This window comes from Triticum aestivum, chromosome 6D (genome assembly GCF_018294505.1).
Source record: "Triticum aestivum cultivar Chinese Spring chromosome 6D, IWGSC CS RefSeq v2.1, whole genome shotgun sequence".
Classification (NCBI taxonomy): Eukaryota; Viridiplantae; Streptophyta; class Magnoliopsida; order Poales; family Poaceae; genus Triticum; species Triticum aestivum.
The window spans coordinates 383,694,097-383,709,876 of NC_057811.1; the positions used below are offsets into that span (position 1 = coordinate 383,694,097).

At 48.4% G+C, this 15,780-nt stretch overlaps 1 long non-coding RNA gene across 1 annotated transcript; it reads right to left on the reverse strand.

Moving 5' to 3' along the window:
* Positions 1–13,014: 13,014 nt before the first annotated feature.
* Positions 13,015–15,551, reverse strand: LOC123141686 (uncharacterized). Its single transcript, XR_006470396.1, has 5 exons — positions 15,263–15,551; positions 14,807–15,167; positions 14,515–14,721; positions 13,680–13,941; positions 13,015–13,588 (listed from the first exon to the last, which is right to left on the reverse strand). It is a non-coding gene; the product is annotated as an uncharacterized lncRNA (long non-coding RNA).
* Between the last annotated feature and the right edge of the window lie 229 nt (positions 15,552–15,780).

Below are 15,780 nucleotides of genomic sequence, written 5' to 3' on the forward strand. Positions count from 1 at the left end.
TTAACTCGTGAAAATCCTGTAACTGTTGAATTTGACGAGCTTGGGTTTTGTGTCAAGGACGCTCGAACCAGGATGGTACTTCACCGATGTGACAGCCTCGACGAGTTCTATCCGGTGCATTCGCCGTCCACCTCCACCACCACACCGGTTGCTCTCTCCGCTGGCGTCGATCTCTGGCACGCTCGTTTGGGCATCCCAACCCCGTCACACTTCGTCATATTCTTAGGAGTTTCAGTTTCAGTTGCCATAAGATAGAGGATCACACCTGTCATGCCTGTCGTGTCGCCAAACATGTTCGCCTCCCGTTTAATAACTCCACCACCATAGCTTCTTTTCCTTTTCAGTTGATTTATAGAGATGTGTGGACCTCTCCGGTTCCTAGTAATTCGGGCTATTTATATTATCTGGTTATCCTTGATGATTATTCTCATTATGTGTGGACTTTTCCTTTGCGCAGAAAGTCGGATGCACTCTCCACTTTGACGGCTTTTTACTCCTATGTCAGCATGCAGTTTGGGCGTCCCATCCTTGCTCTTCAGACTGACAAATGGAAAAGAGTTCGACAACCTTGCCTTCCGCACTTTTCTGTCGCACCACGGCACAGTTTTTCGTCTCACATGCCCGTATACTTCCCAGCAGAACGGTCAAACCGAACGCGTCCTTCGCACTCTGAACGACTGCGTTCGCACGCTCCTGTTCCATGCTAACGTGCCGCCTCGTTTCTAGCCGGACGCACTCGCTACTGCTTCTCTTCTCCTTAACATTCGCCCTTGCCGCCCACAGTGGAACTATGCACCTCACCATCTTCTCTTCGGTACGCCCCCCTCTTATGATGGCTTGCGTATTTTCGGGTGCCTTTGCTATCCTAGCACTGCCGACTCCGCTCCTCACAAACTGGCACCTCGTTCTGTCGCTTGCATCTTCATCGGCTATCCCTCCGACTCCAAGGGATATCGGTGCTACGATCCTGTCTCCCACCGTGTGTTCACTTCCCGGCACGTTTACTTTGATGAGCATGTGTTTCCGTTTCACCAGGTACCCCCGGCTGCTCCTCCCGCCACCGGTGATGCGGGCTCCTTGACGGCTCTCCCAGGGCGCTCGCGCGCCTCTCTTGGCCCACCCTCTCGCTTTGAGGCGCGCCCCCCGCATGCGGTGCCTGCGGGCCCCCCGGCGCCTGTGGCCGGTCCGGTCACCCGCGCCCGTACGGGCTTTTTCGCCCGAGCTCGCGCTACGCCTCGGATGACTACGTCCATCCGGCATCCACCTCTGAGCCGTCGCCGTTGCCGTCCTCCGTTCGAGCCGCTCTTCGTGACCCGCTCTGGATGGCTGCGATGCAAGAGGAGTTTGACGCTCTGTTGCGCAACCGGACGTGGCAGCTTGTTCCCCGTCCCCGGCACGCCAACGTGATTACTGGGAAGTGGGTCTTTAAACACAAGCTCCGTCCTAATGGTACCCTTGATCTCTACAAAGCGCGCTGGGTCGTTCGTGGCTTCCGACAGCATGCTGGCATCGACTTCACCGACACCTTCGTTCCAGTCGTCAAGCCCGGCATGATACGCACGGTTCTCCACCTCGCGGTCTCCCGTGCTTGGCCGGTGCACCAGATGGACGTCTCCAACGCCTTCCTCCATGGTCACCTCGAGGAGTAGGTCTTCTGCCAGCAGCCCATCGGGTTTGTTGACCTGGCGCTTCCCGACCACGTGTGCCTGCTTTCGCGGTCCTTGTACGGACTCAAGCAGGCTCCGCGCGCTTGGTACCAGCGCATCGCGGCGTTTCTCCACCAGCTTGGGTTCCGCTCTACCCGCTGGGACGCCTCGCTCTTCGTCTATCATCAGGGCTCTAACACGGCCTACTTTCTGCTCTATGTCGATGACATCATCCTGGCAGCATGTATAGCTGGTCTCCTCAGTCAGCTCACAGCTCATCTTCGCGTTGAGTTCGCCATCAAGGACTTGGGTCCTTTGTACTACTTCCTCGGTGTCGAGGTGGTGCGCCGTCCGGATGGCTTCTTCCTTCATCAGCAGAAGTACGCTAACGAGCTCCTGGAGCGCGCCGGCAAGCTTAACTGCAAGCCCGCCGCTACGCCTGTTGATACGAAGGCCAAGCTTTCTGCCACGGATGGTTCTCCTGTTGGGGATCGTAGCAGAAATTAAAATTTTCTACGCATCATCAAGATCAATCTATGGAATTTACTAGCAACGAGAGGGGAGGAGTGCATCTACATACCCTTGTAGATCGCGAGTGGAAGCGTTCAAGAGAACGGGGTTGATGGAGTCGTACTCGTCGTGATCCAAATCACCGATGATCCAAGCGACGAACGGACGGCACCTCCGCGTTCAACACACGTACGGAGCGGTGACGTCTCCCATGCCTTGATCCAGCAAGGAGGAGGGAGAGGTTGAGGAAGAAGGCTCCAACAGCAGCACGACGGCGTGGTGGTGGTGGAGTGACAGTTCTCCGGCAGGGCTTCGCCAAGCACACGCGGAGGAGGAGAGGTGTTGGGGAGGGGAGGGGCTGCGCCTTGGATGTGATGCTGCAGCCCTCCCCTCACACCTCTATTTATAGGGAGAAGGGGGAAGGGGGTCGGCCCCTCTAGATGAGATCTAGAGGGGGGGCGGCGGCCAAGTGGGGGAGGGAGCTTGCCCCCCAAGCAAGGGGGGGCGCCCCCCCTTTAGGGTTCCCCCAAACCCTAGGCGCATGGGCCCTAGGGGGTTTGGCGCCCAACCCACTAAGGGCTGGTTCCCTTCCACCTAGAGCCCATAAGGCCCTCCGGGGCAGGTGGACCCTCCCGGTGGACCCCCGGAACCCCTCCGGTGGTCCCGGTACAATACCGGTATACCCCCGAATATTCCCGGTGACCGTATGGTGACTTCCCATATATAAATCTTTACCTCCGGACCATTCCGGAACTCCTCGTGACGTCCGGGATCTCATCCGGGACTCCGAACAACATTCGGTAATCACATACAAACCTTCCTTATAACCCTAGCGTCATCGAACTTAAGTGTGTAGACCCTACGGGTTCGGGAATCATGCAGACATGACCGAGACACCTCTCTAGCCAATAACCAACAGCGGGATCTGGATACCCATGTTGGCTCCCACATGTTCCACGATGATCTCATCGGATGAACCACGATGTCGAGGATTCAAGCAATCCCGTATACAATTCCCTTTGTCAATCGGTACTTTACTTGCCCGAGATTCGATCGTCGGTATCCCAATACCTCGTTCAATCTCGTTAACGGCAAGTCACTTTACTCGTTCCGTAATGCATGATCCCGTGACTAACTACTTAGTCACATTGAGCTCATTATGATGATGCAATACCGAGTGGGCCCAGAGATACCTCTCCGTCATACGGAGTGACAAATCCCAGTCTCGATCCGAGCCAACCCAACAAACACTTAGTGCACCTTTATAGCCACCCAGTTATGTTGTGACGTTTGGTACACCCAAAGCATTCCTACGGTATCCGGGAGTTGCACGATCTCATGGTCTAAGGAAATGATACTTGACATTAGAAAAGCTTTAGCAAACGAACTACACAATCTAGTGCTATGCTTAGGATTGGGTCTTGTCCATCACATCATTCTCCTAATGATGTGATCCCGTTATCAATGACATCCAATGTCCATGGTCAGGAAACCGTAACCATCTATTGATCAATGAGCTAGTCAACTAGAGGCTCACTAGGGACATGTTATGGTCTATGTATTCACACATGTATTACGATTTCCGGATAACGCAATTAAAGCATGAACAATAGACAATTATCATGAACAAGGAAATATAATAATAACCATTTTATTATTGCCTCTAGGGCATATTTCCAACAGTCTCCCACTTGCACTAGAGTCAATAATCTAGTTACATTGTGATGAATCGTACACCCATAGAGTTCTGGTCTTGATCATGTTTCGCTCGTGGAAGAGGTTTAGTCAACGGATCTGCGACATTCAAATCCGTATGCACTTTACAAATATCTATGTCTCCATTTTGAACATTTTCACGAATGGAGTTGAAGCGACGCTTGATGTGCCTGGTCTTCTTGTGAAACCTGGGCTCCTTGGCAAGGGCAATAGCTCCAGTGTTGTCACAGAAGAGAGTCATCGGCCCCGATGCATTGGGAATAACTCCTAGGTCGGCAATGAACTCCTTCATCCAGATTGCTTCATGTGCTGCCTCCGAGGCTGCCATGTACTCTGCTTCACATGTAGATCCCGCCATGACGCTTTGCTTGCAACTGCACCAGCTGACTGCCCCACCATTCAAAATGTACACGTATCCGGTTTGTGACTTAGAGTCATCCAGATCTGTGTCGAAGCTAGCATCGACGTAACCCTTTACGACGAGCTCTTCGTCACCTCCATAAACGAGAAACATATCCTTAGTCCTTTTCAGGTACTTCAGGATGTTCTTGACCGCTGTCCAGTGTTCCATGCCGGGATTACATTGGTACCTTCCTACCAAACTTACGGCAAGGTTTACATCAGGTCTGGTACACAGCATGGCATACATAATAGACCCTATGGCCGAGGCATAGGGGACGACACTCATCTTTTCTCTATCTTCTGCCGTGATCGGGCATTGAGCCGTGCTCAATCTCACACCTTGCAATACAGGCAAGAACCCCTTCTTGGACTGATCCATATTGAACTTCTTCAATATCTTGTCAAGGTATGTGCTTTGTGAAAGACCTATGAGGCGTCTCGATCTATCTCTATAGATCTTGATGCCTAATATGTAAGCAGCTTCTCCAAGGTCCTTCATTGAAAAACACTTATTCAAGTAGGCCTTTATACTTTCCAAGAATTCTATATCATTTCCCATCAATAGTATGTCATCCACATATAATATGAGAAATGCTACAGAGCTCCCACTCACTTTCTTGTAAACACAGGCTTCTCCATAAGTCTGTGTAAACCCAAACGCTTTGATCATCTCATCAAAGCGAATGTTCCAACTCCGAGATGCTTGCACCAGCCCATAGATTGAGCGCTGGAGCTTGCATACTTTGTCAGCATTCTTAGGATCGACAAAACCTTCCGGCTGCATCATATACAATTCTTCCTTAAGGAAGCCGTTAAGGAATGCCGTTTTGACGTCCATTTGCCATATTTCATAATCGTAGAATGCGGCAACTGCTAACATGATTCGGACGGACTTCAGCTTCGCTACGGGTGAGAAGGTCTCATCGTAGTCAACTCCTTGAACTTGTCGATAACCCTTAGCGACAAGTCGAGCTTTATAGATGGTAACATTTCCATCCGCGTCCGTCTTCTTCTTAAAGATCCATTTATTTTCTATCGCTCATCGATCATCGGGCAAGTCTGTCAAAGTCCATACTTTGTTTTCATACATGGATCCTATCTCGAATTGCATGGCTTCAAGCCATTTGTTGGAATCTGGACCCGCCATTGCTTCTTCATAGTTCGAAGGTTCACCGTTGTCCAACAACATGATTTCCAGGACAGGGTTGCCGTACCACTCTGGTGCGGAACGTGTCCTTGTGGACCTACGAAGTTCAGTGGTAACTTGATCATGATCGTCATCATTAACTTCCTCTCTAGTCGGTGCAGGCACCACAGAAACATTTTCTTGTGCTGCGCTACTTTCTGGTTCGAGAGGGGTCATCTCATCAAGTTCCACTTTCCTCCCACTTACTTCTTTCGAGAGAAACTCTTTCTCCAGAAAGGACCCGTTCTTGGCAACGAAGATCTTGCCTTCGGATCTGAGGTAGAAGGTATACCCAATGGTTTCCTTAGGGTATCCTATGAAGACACATTTTTCCGACTTGGGTTCGAGCTTTTCAGGTTGAAGTTTCTTGACATAAGCATCGCATCCCCAAACTTTAAGAAACGACAGCTTAGGTTTCTTTCCAAACCATAATTCATACGGTGTCGTCTCAACGGATTTCGACGGAGCCCTATTTAAAGTGAATGCGGCAGTCTCTAAAGCATAACCCCAGAATGATAGCGGTAGATCGGTAAGAGACATCATAGATCGCACCATATCCAATAGAGTGCGATTACGACGTTCGGACACACCATTACGCTGAGGTGTTCCAGGCGGTGTGAGTTGTGAAACAATTCCACATTTCCTTAAGTGTGTGCCAAATTCGTGACTCAAATATTCCCCTCCACGATCTGATCGTGAGAACTTTATTTTCCTGTCACGTTGATTCTCAACCTCACTCTGAAATTCCTTGAACTTTTCAAAGGTCTCAGACTTGTGTTTCATTAAGTAGACATACCCATATCTACTCAAGTCATCAGTGAGGGTGAGAACATAACGATAGCCACCGCGAGCCTCAACGCTCATTGGACCGCACACATCAGTATGTATGATTTCCAATAAGTTGGTTGCTCGCTCCATTGTTCCGGAGAACGGAGTCTTGGTCATTTTGCCCATGAGGCATGGTTCGCACGTGTCAAATGATTCATAATCAAGAGACTCCAAAAGTCCATCTGCATGGAGTTTCTTCATGCGTTTGACACCAATGTGACCAAGGCGGCAGTGCCACAAGTATGTGGGACTATCATTATCAACCTTACATTTCTTGGCATTCACACTATGAATATGTGTAACATCACGTTCGAGATTCATTAAGAATAAACCATTGACCAGCAGGGCATGACCATAAAACATATCTCTCATATAAATAGAACAACCATTATTCTCGGATTTAAATGACTAGCCATCTCGCATTAAACTAGATCCAGATACAATGTTCATGCTCAAAGTTGGCACTAAATAACAATTATTGAGGTTTAAAACTAATCCCGTAGGTAAATGTAGAGGTAGCGTGCTGACGGCGATCACATCGACCTTGGAACCATTCCCGACGTGCATCGTCACCTCGTCCTTTGCCAGTCTCCGCTTATTCCGCAGCTCCTGCTTTGAGTTACAAATATGAGCAACCGCACCGGTATCAAATACCCAGGAGCTACTACGAGCGCTGATTAGGTACACATCAATAACATGTATATCACATATACCTTTGGTATTGCCGGCCTTCTTATCCGTTAAGTATTTGGGACAGTTCCGCTTCCAGTGACCGTTTCCCTTGCAATAAAAGCACTCAGTCTCAGGCTTGGGTCCATTCTTTGTCTTCTTCCCGGCAGCTTGCTTACCGGGCGCGGCAACTCCCTTGCCGTCTTTCTTGAAGTTCTTCTTACCCTTGCCTTTCTTGAACTTAGTGGTCTTATTCACCATCAACACTTGATGTTCCTTTTTGATCTCCACCTCCGCTGATTTCAGCATTGAATATACCTCAGGAATGGTCTTTTCCATCCCCTGCATATTGAAGTTCATCACAAAGCTCTTGTAGCTAGGTGGGAGCGACTGAAGGATTCTGTCAACGACCGCGTCATCCGGGAGATTAACTCCCAGCTGAGACAAGCGGTTGTGCAACCCACACATTTTGAGTATGTGTTCACTGACGGAACTATTCTCCTCCATCTTACAACTGTAGAACTTGTCGGAGACTTCATATCTCTCGACCCGGGCATGAGCTTGGAAAACCATTTTCAGCTCTTGGAACATCTCATATGCTCCGTGCTGCTCGAAACGCTTTTGGAGCCCTGGTTCTAAGCTGTAAAGCATGCCGCACTGAACCAGGGAGTAATCATCAACACGTGTTTGCCAGGTGTTCATAACGTCTTGGTTTGCTGGGACGGGTGCTTCACCTAGCGGTGCTTCAAGGACATATGCTTTCTTGGCAGCTATGAGGATGATCCTCAAGTTCTGGACCCAGTCCGTATAGTTGCTACCATCGTCTTGCAGCTTGGGTTTCTCTAGGAACGCGTTGAAGTTGAGGTTGACATTAGCGTGGGCCATTTGATCTACAAGACATATTGTAAAGATTTTAGACTAAGTTCTTGATAATTAAGTTCATCTAATCAAATTATTAATGAACTCCCACTCAGACAGACATCCCTCTAGTCATCTAAGTGATACATGATCCGAGTCAACTAGGCCGTGTCCGATCATCACGTGAGACGGACTAGTCATCATCGGTGAACATCTTCATGTTGATCGTATCTGCTATACGACTCATGCTCGACCTTTCGGTCTCTTGTATTCCGAGGCCATGTCTATACATGCTAGGCTCGTCAAATCAACCTAAGTGTATTGCGTGTGTAAATCTGGCTTACACCCGTTGTATGCGAACGTTAGAACCTATCACACCCGATCATCACGTGGTGCTTCGGAACAACGAACCTTCTCAACGGTGCACAGTTAGGGGGAACACTTTCTTGAAATTTTAGCGAGGGATCGTCTTATTTATGCTACCGTCGTTCTAAGCAAATAAGATATAAAACATGATAAACATCACATGCAATCAAATAGTGACATGATATGGCCAATATCATTTTGCTCCTTTTGATCTCCATCTTCGGGGCGCCATGTTCATCATCGTCACCGGCATGACACCATGATCTCCATCATCATGATCTCCATCATCGTGTCTTCATGAAGTTGTCTCGCCAACTATTACTTCTACTACTATGGCTAACGGTTAGCAATAAAGTAAAGTAATTACATGACGTTCCAGTTGACACGCAGGTCATAAATAAATTAAGACAACTCCTATGGCTCCTGCCGGTTGTCATACTCATTGACATGCAAGTCGTGATTCCTATTACAAGAACATGATCAATCTCATACATCACATATATCATTCATCACATCCTTCTGGCCATATCACATCACATGACACTTGCTGCAAAAACAAGTTAGACGTCCTCTAATTGTTGTTGCAAACTTTTACGTGGCTGCTATAGGTTTCTAGCAAGAACGATTCTTACCTACGCCAAAACCACAACGTGATATGCCAATTTCTATTTACCCTTCATAAGGACCCTTTTCATTGAATCCGATCCGACTAAAGTGGGAGAGACAGACACCCGCTAGCCACCTTATGCAACTAGTGCATGTCAGTCGGTGGAATCTGTCTCACGTAAGCGTACGTGTAAGGTCGGTCCGGGCCGCTTCATCCCACGATGCCGCCGAATCAAGATAAGACTAGTAACGGCAAATCGACGCCCACAACAACTTGTGTTCTACTCGTGCATAGAAAGTACGCATAGACCTAGCTCATGATGCCACTGTTGGGGATCGTAGCAGAAATTAAAATTTTCTACGCATCACCAAGATCAATCTATGGAATTTACTAGCAACGAGAGGGGAGGAGTGCATCTACATACCCTTGTAGACCGCGAGCGGAAGCGTTCAAGAGAACGGGGTTGATGGAGTCGTACTCGTCGTGATCCAAATCACCGATGATCCAAGCGCCGAATGGACGGCACCTCCGCGTTCAACACACGTACGGAGCGGTGACGTCTCCCATGCCTTGATCCAGCAAGGAGGAGGCAGAGGTTGAGGAAGAAGGCTCCAACAGCAGCACGACGGCGTGGTGGTGGTGGAGTGACAGTTCTTCGGCAGGGCTTCGCCAAGCACATGCGGAGGAGGAGATGTGTTGGGGAGGGGAGGGGCTGCGCCTTGGATGTGGTGCTGCAGCCCTCCCCTCACCCCTCTATTTATAGGGAGAAGGGGGAAGGGGGTCGGCCCCTCTAGATGAGATCTAGAGGGGGGCGGCGGCCAAGGGGGGAGGGAGCTTGCCCCCCAAGCAAGGGGGGCGCCCCCCCTTTAGGGTTCCCCCAAACCCTAGGCGCATGGGCCCTAGGGGGTTTGGCGCCCAGCCCACTAAGGGCTGGTTCCCTTCCACCTACAGCCCATAAGGCCCTCCGGGGCAGGTGGACCCTCCCGGTGGACCCCCGGAACCCCTCCGGTGGTCCCGGTACAATACCGGTATACCCCCGAATATTTCCGGTGACCGTATGGTGACTTCCCATATATAAATCTTTACCTCCGGACCATTCCGGAACTCCTCGTGACGTCCGGGATCTCATCCGGGACTCCGAACAACATTCGGTAATCACATACAAACCTTCCTTATAACCCTAGCGTCATCGAACCTTAAGTGTGTAGACCCTACGGGTTCGGGAATCATGCAGACATGATCGAGACACCTCTCTAGCCAATAACCAACAGCGGGATCTGGACACCCATGTTGGCTCCCACATGTTCCACGATGATCTCATCGGATGAACCACGATGTCGAGGATTCAAGCAATCCCGTATACAATTCCCTTTGTCAATTGGTACTTTACTTGCCCGAGATTCGATCGTCGATATCCCAATACCTCGTTCAATCTCGTTACCGGCAAGTCACTTTACTCGTTCCGTAATGCATGATCCCGTGATTAACTACTTAGTCACATTGAGCTCATTATGATGATGCAATACCGAGTGGGCCCAGAGATACCTCTCCGTCATACGGAGTGACAAATCCCAGTCTCGATCCGAGCCAACCCAACAGACACTTTCGGAGATACATGTAGTGCACCTTTATAGCCACCCAGTTATGTTGTGACGTTTGGTACACCCAAAGCATTCCTACGGTATCCGGGAGTTGCACGATCTCATGGTCTAAGGAAATGATACTTGACATTAGAAAAGCTTTAGCAAACGAACTACACGATCTAGTGCTATGCTTAGGATTGGGTCTTGTCCATCACATCATTCTCCTAATGATGTGATCCCGTTATCAATGACATCCAATGTCCATGGTCAGGAAACCGTAACCATCTATTGATCAACGAGCTAGTCAACTAGAGGCTCACTAGGGACATGTTATGGTCTATGTATTCACACATGTATTATGATTTCCGGATAACACAATTAAAGCATGAACAATAGACAATTATCATGAACAAGGAAATATAATAATAACCATTTTATTATTGCCTCTAGGGCATATTTCCAACATCTCCTGCTTCGGATGCTGCTTTCTATCGGTCTATCGTTGGTGCTCTCCAGTACCTCACTCTGACTCGACCGAAGATCCAGTATGCCGTGCAGCAGGTGTGTCTTCATATGCATGCTCCTCGAGACGTTCACTGGGCTGCCGTCAAGCGGATTCTCCGCTATATCTGTGGCACTATGGATCTTGGCGTCACGCTTCACGCCTCCGCCGACACCGCCCTTACCGCCTACTCCGATGCAGACTGGGCGGGCTGCCCTGACACTCGTCGCTCCACTTCGGGCTAGTGTGTCTACCTTGGACCCTCACTTATCTCGTGGCCGTCCAAGCGGCAGCCTACAGTCTCTCGTTCCAGTGCTGAGGCTGAGTATTGTGCGGTGGCCAACACCGTCGCCGAGTGTTCGTGGCTTCGCCAGCTGCTTCAGGAGCTCTCTTGTCCTGTTGACCGTGCCACGGTGGTCTACTGCGATAACGTCTCGGCGGTCTACCTCTCCGCTAACCCGGTGCATCATCGACGGACCAAGCATATTGAGTTGGATATTCATTTTGTTCGGGAACAGGTGGCCCTTGGCCATATTCGTGTTTTACACGTCCCTACTTCCCAACAATTTGCCGATATCATGACCAAGGGCTTGCCTACGGCGTCATTTGAGGAGTTCTGGTCCAGTCTTTGCGTCAGCCGCGGTGCCGCTTCGACGGGGGGGGGGGGGGGGGGGGGTGGGGTGTTGAGTATATGTGTTATGTGCATATTGTGTATTGGGTCCGCCTCCTAGTTCCTTGTATAGTTGAGGTCTGTGGTCCACCTTTGTACATCATATATACGTGCCTATGCACAAAGAGCAATACATCGTGCAATCATAATCTCATACAAAAAGTTAGTAAAAATAGGTACGGCGGGTGAGTGGCTACCGACTGAACATACCTTTATTTTTCATATGATGACATCTTTTATTCTTGACGCAATAAAACTTTATATTGATAATTGTATCGCTTCAAGATGGCGCAACCACACGAGAGTTCAGCTCAAAGCTTTAAACGCACCAGATATATGTCACGCGTCACTGCCTCTTTTGTACTGGCACGTACGAGGAATTGTTACTCTGATATTTAATATTTATCAAATTTTAATTAACCATAGCTAGATTCCATGCCAAATTGCATTATCTTTTGGTTGCAGTTAGAAGTGCTCACGAACGTTCACAGCGTACATGAATATCCTTAATTACGCCCGATCCTTGGATCATCAGATGGAATCTGCCTATCTATAAATTGATTATTCTTCAGACCCAAGCCACAATACATATAGCTCACAAAAATTTATAGCCTTCTTCCTGACAAAACTGAAGTGACACTTACATCATGGTATCCAGATGCCCAAGGCTATCGTACATATATTGTATGATACGGTTATTTTGTGTTTTTCATGTGATATTTTCAAGCATGATAATAGAGTATTCTTGATTTTGTTGTCAGGCATGCACCTCTTCTTTCCTAACTCCTAAGTCATCGATGATTTAATCTAATTATGGTTAACCTCTAACGCTGCACGATGAGATCATAGCCTCATCCTTTGGAACAGTCTGGAAGACCAATACACCAATAAAGTTACCATTGCAGATGGCGAAAGTGTTGTTGTGAGCGCGAGCGCCTGTGGTCTCGTTATCCTTGCCGTACCAACACCCCGAGATGGCCAACCCAACACGTATTCTGTCATGTATAGTTATTGTACTGATATTTTATCCAGTAGCGATGGCCCACATCTGACAACAACCAAAAGTTACGGCGTCAGTCAGGTCGCATGCGGCTCGGGAGGAAGGAAACAATACGATCCATCATCTTCGAGATTCTGTACTGACGGAGTCAACTTTGCCCTGCTTTGCACCAAGATAGCAAGATGGATGGATGTTGAATAAGTAGTGTGATCAGGCAGGGGATAACTGCTTCAGGCCCGACTTGATGCAGCTTATCTACTTTAGTACAGAATCTGACTACAACTCAAAACTACAGATCCATCATCTATAAGATTCTGTACTTGAGTTCAGGTCCAAACTACAGCTCAAAACAGTACTACTTGAGTCAGTACAATTTCATCTGCATAATGCTCACACGTTCAATGTACTTTCTGCAGAAGTATCCAATCATACACGCATAGAAATTGACATGCCAGTATAGGAGAACACAAATTCATCAGCTTCAGGGCATGCATAACATAATTGGGATTAGCAGTTAAACTGCATGATGGATCTCACACGCTACATGATTTATCGGTACACACCAAATTCAGTATTAGAGACAGAAAATTTGAGAATAAGCTAATCTTTTTTGCACCAGCCTACTGTCCCCATTTGCCCACATGAGTGCGTTTATCCCTCCCCTCCTTATCGGCCTGCACATGATATGTGAAGTGAGGATCCTTTGAACCAAGTTCCGCAAACACCTCCATTGTTTAACTAACATCATCATCCGCTTGCTCGCGGCTTATTTTGCCACACAAGTTCCTTAAAGCTCTTTTCGTGAAAGGAACATTCTCCATCGACCCAAAGAAACTGCCTAATGTTGTGCACTTTAGCAAGGTTCACATTGCTCTGCCTCAAATTCTTCACCAAATCCCTGTTGTACACGTTGATGTGCTTGTGCGATCGCCAGTGTATCGTCTGCGCATACGTGCGAGACAATGAATGGTTCAGACCGCAGCAGCCTTATCAGAGTAGGGCACTAACGCTGGCAAGACCTAGTATTATCCACAATAGATTTCCACTGCAACCACAATTTAACGACAAATGAGACGATGAACATGTTAGTGAAACAACCAGCTCATAAAGAAAGAATTGAAACCAGATTCACATACCCCACAGGCACACACTATTTTATGCATTTTGTCCTCTCGACATTCAGATAGTTTTTACCATATCGAATGGCAAATCCTTTCTCCCATAAATACAGATTGTAAAAATCGTATGCTTCACCCAATGTATCGAATATTGTTCCGAGCTTCGGCACAATGGCGTTGTCTCCAATATCTGAAGCAAATCCACGTATTGCCCTCTCCATGACAGTAGCTCGATCAGGACATTGGGGTCCTACCAGGAGCGGCAGCACCAATCCTCACTCTGCTTGCACAAAACAGAATTTATATCTTCAGTGCAGCTGATACTATACACAGTACTATCATATATTGATTATTTAAGCACATCAAACTATATGGCCAAAGCTGCTAACAAGTTCCATCGAAGGATTAATCAACATTGTCAGTACTATCAGTACAAGACCCATAAGCCATACCTATCTGAACCTAATTGAAAAATGACTGACCACTATGTTGTCTGTACTATCCTGTGTGTACAAAATGAGTCTCCCAATTATTCAGCTGCTGTCCTATGAATTATTCAGGAGCCTCCCCCTTCTGGGTTCGCTGTTGAGCGAAACCAAAAAAATTCAGAACTAGTACGACGAATCCATAGCTTCCGAGCTATTCTAAATATGACAAGAACTCTAATCAGGTTTATGATTCAGGGCTTGGGAACTGAACTTCACAATTTTCCACCAACCAACACTAATATTGCTACAATTTTTAAGCTGAAGAGCTACTACTTTTTTCTGATGATTTTACTAATTTCCAATTCTGAAGTAACCAACCACTTTTTAACTTTTCCTAGCTATTCTAAATATGACGAATTACATACCGTCGTGTGTCGTGTCCATCTGCTCAATTGACTGCTCCGAAGGTTGTGGGGAAGCTTCAGTTTCGCATCTGCCGCCCCTTGCGCCGCACAGATCTGCCCCGTGGCGCTGCCCCCTGCCATAGGCAGGAGCTCCCCCGCCTCCGGTGCGGCGGTGCCATAACTGGGTAGTGGAGAGGCCCCATCGAAATTCGCTGTCAGTAACCTCCTCTAGGATAGTTATCACTGAATTAGATCTTTTGGATTCACTCCCAAAAATCGAATGGCAACACAGATAGGTGAACGAGATTTCTACCTCTTAATCGGCTGCATCAAAATTTAAATCTTCAGCTGTTAGCCTTCTCTCCTGCGTATGCATGCAATGCCGCCCAGCTCAACCTCCTGCGATAATGGAAGGAACCAGACGCTTGAGGTAGGTGACAACCGCACGAACTGACCAAGCATGTTTTCCTGGTCCACGGATCCAACTGCTCTACAGAGTGCTCTGAACTCTGCCCCTTATCTGCACTTCCAGCTTCTGCAGGGGCCTCTTCACGACAGATCTGGCCGTCCGCACTTGAAGCTTCAGGTGCTGGGAGCTCAACCTCTGCCGGTGCCACGACCGGCAACCGCACAGGCTCCATAGTGCTGTTGTTATCATTCACCTCCTCTAGTAGCTTAGCCCACAGAAGATTTCAGGCAACAGAACCAGTCAGTCACAAATACGGAACCAAACCACGCAGAAAGAAGGTTTCTTGGAGCAGATTCGAACCTGTTTATCGGCTGCATCGCCGCTGGACCACCTGTGAGCTCCCTCGGACGCGGAATCGCCTCCGCCGTAGTAGATTTCCTCACCGTCTCGCCGCCTGCGAAGAATGCCTAATCCAACTTCACTGCCATACCACCCAACGCCCCACCTACTGAATTTACTGCGTGCACTGTCGGCGCTACCGGAATGCACCGAATCTGATCCACGGATCAGGACGCCGGCGACGTCTCGAGCCACGGCTCGGGCCTCGCTCCGTCGACGCCGTGCAACCTTCCGTGCGGGCGGGGCCCATCTGTCGGGCGCGTATCTGGGCGTATATCAGATTTTCCCCGTTCCTAGTGGACCCGCGGCCTGCCACCTCCATTCAATGTACCGAATCTCACAGCAATTCTGGACGGGTACGATTCCGAGCTCCTGTGAGCTCGCGATCACAGCGTCCGATTCATTGCAGCCAATGTTGACCTCAGATATGACCATCATGTACTAATATATCTATAGTAGTCCGGCTAAAATTGACTTCC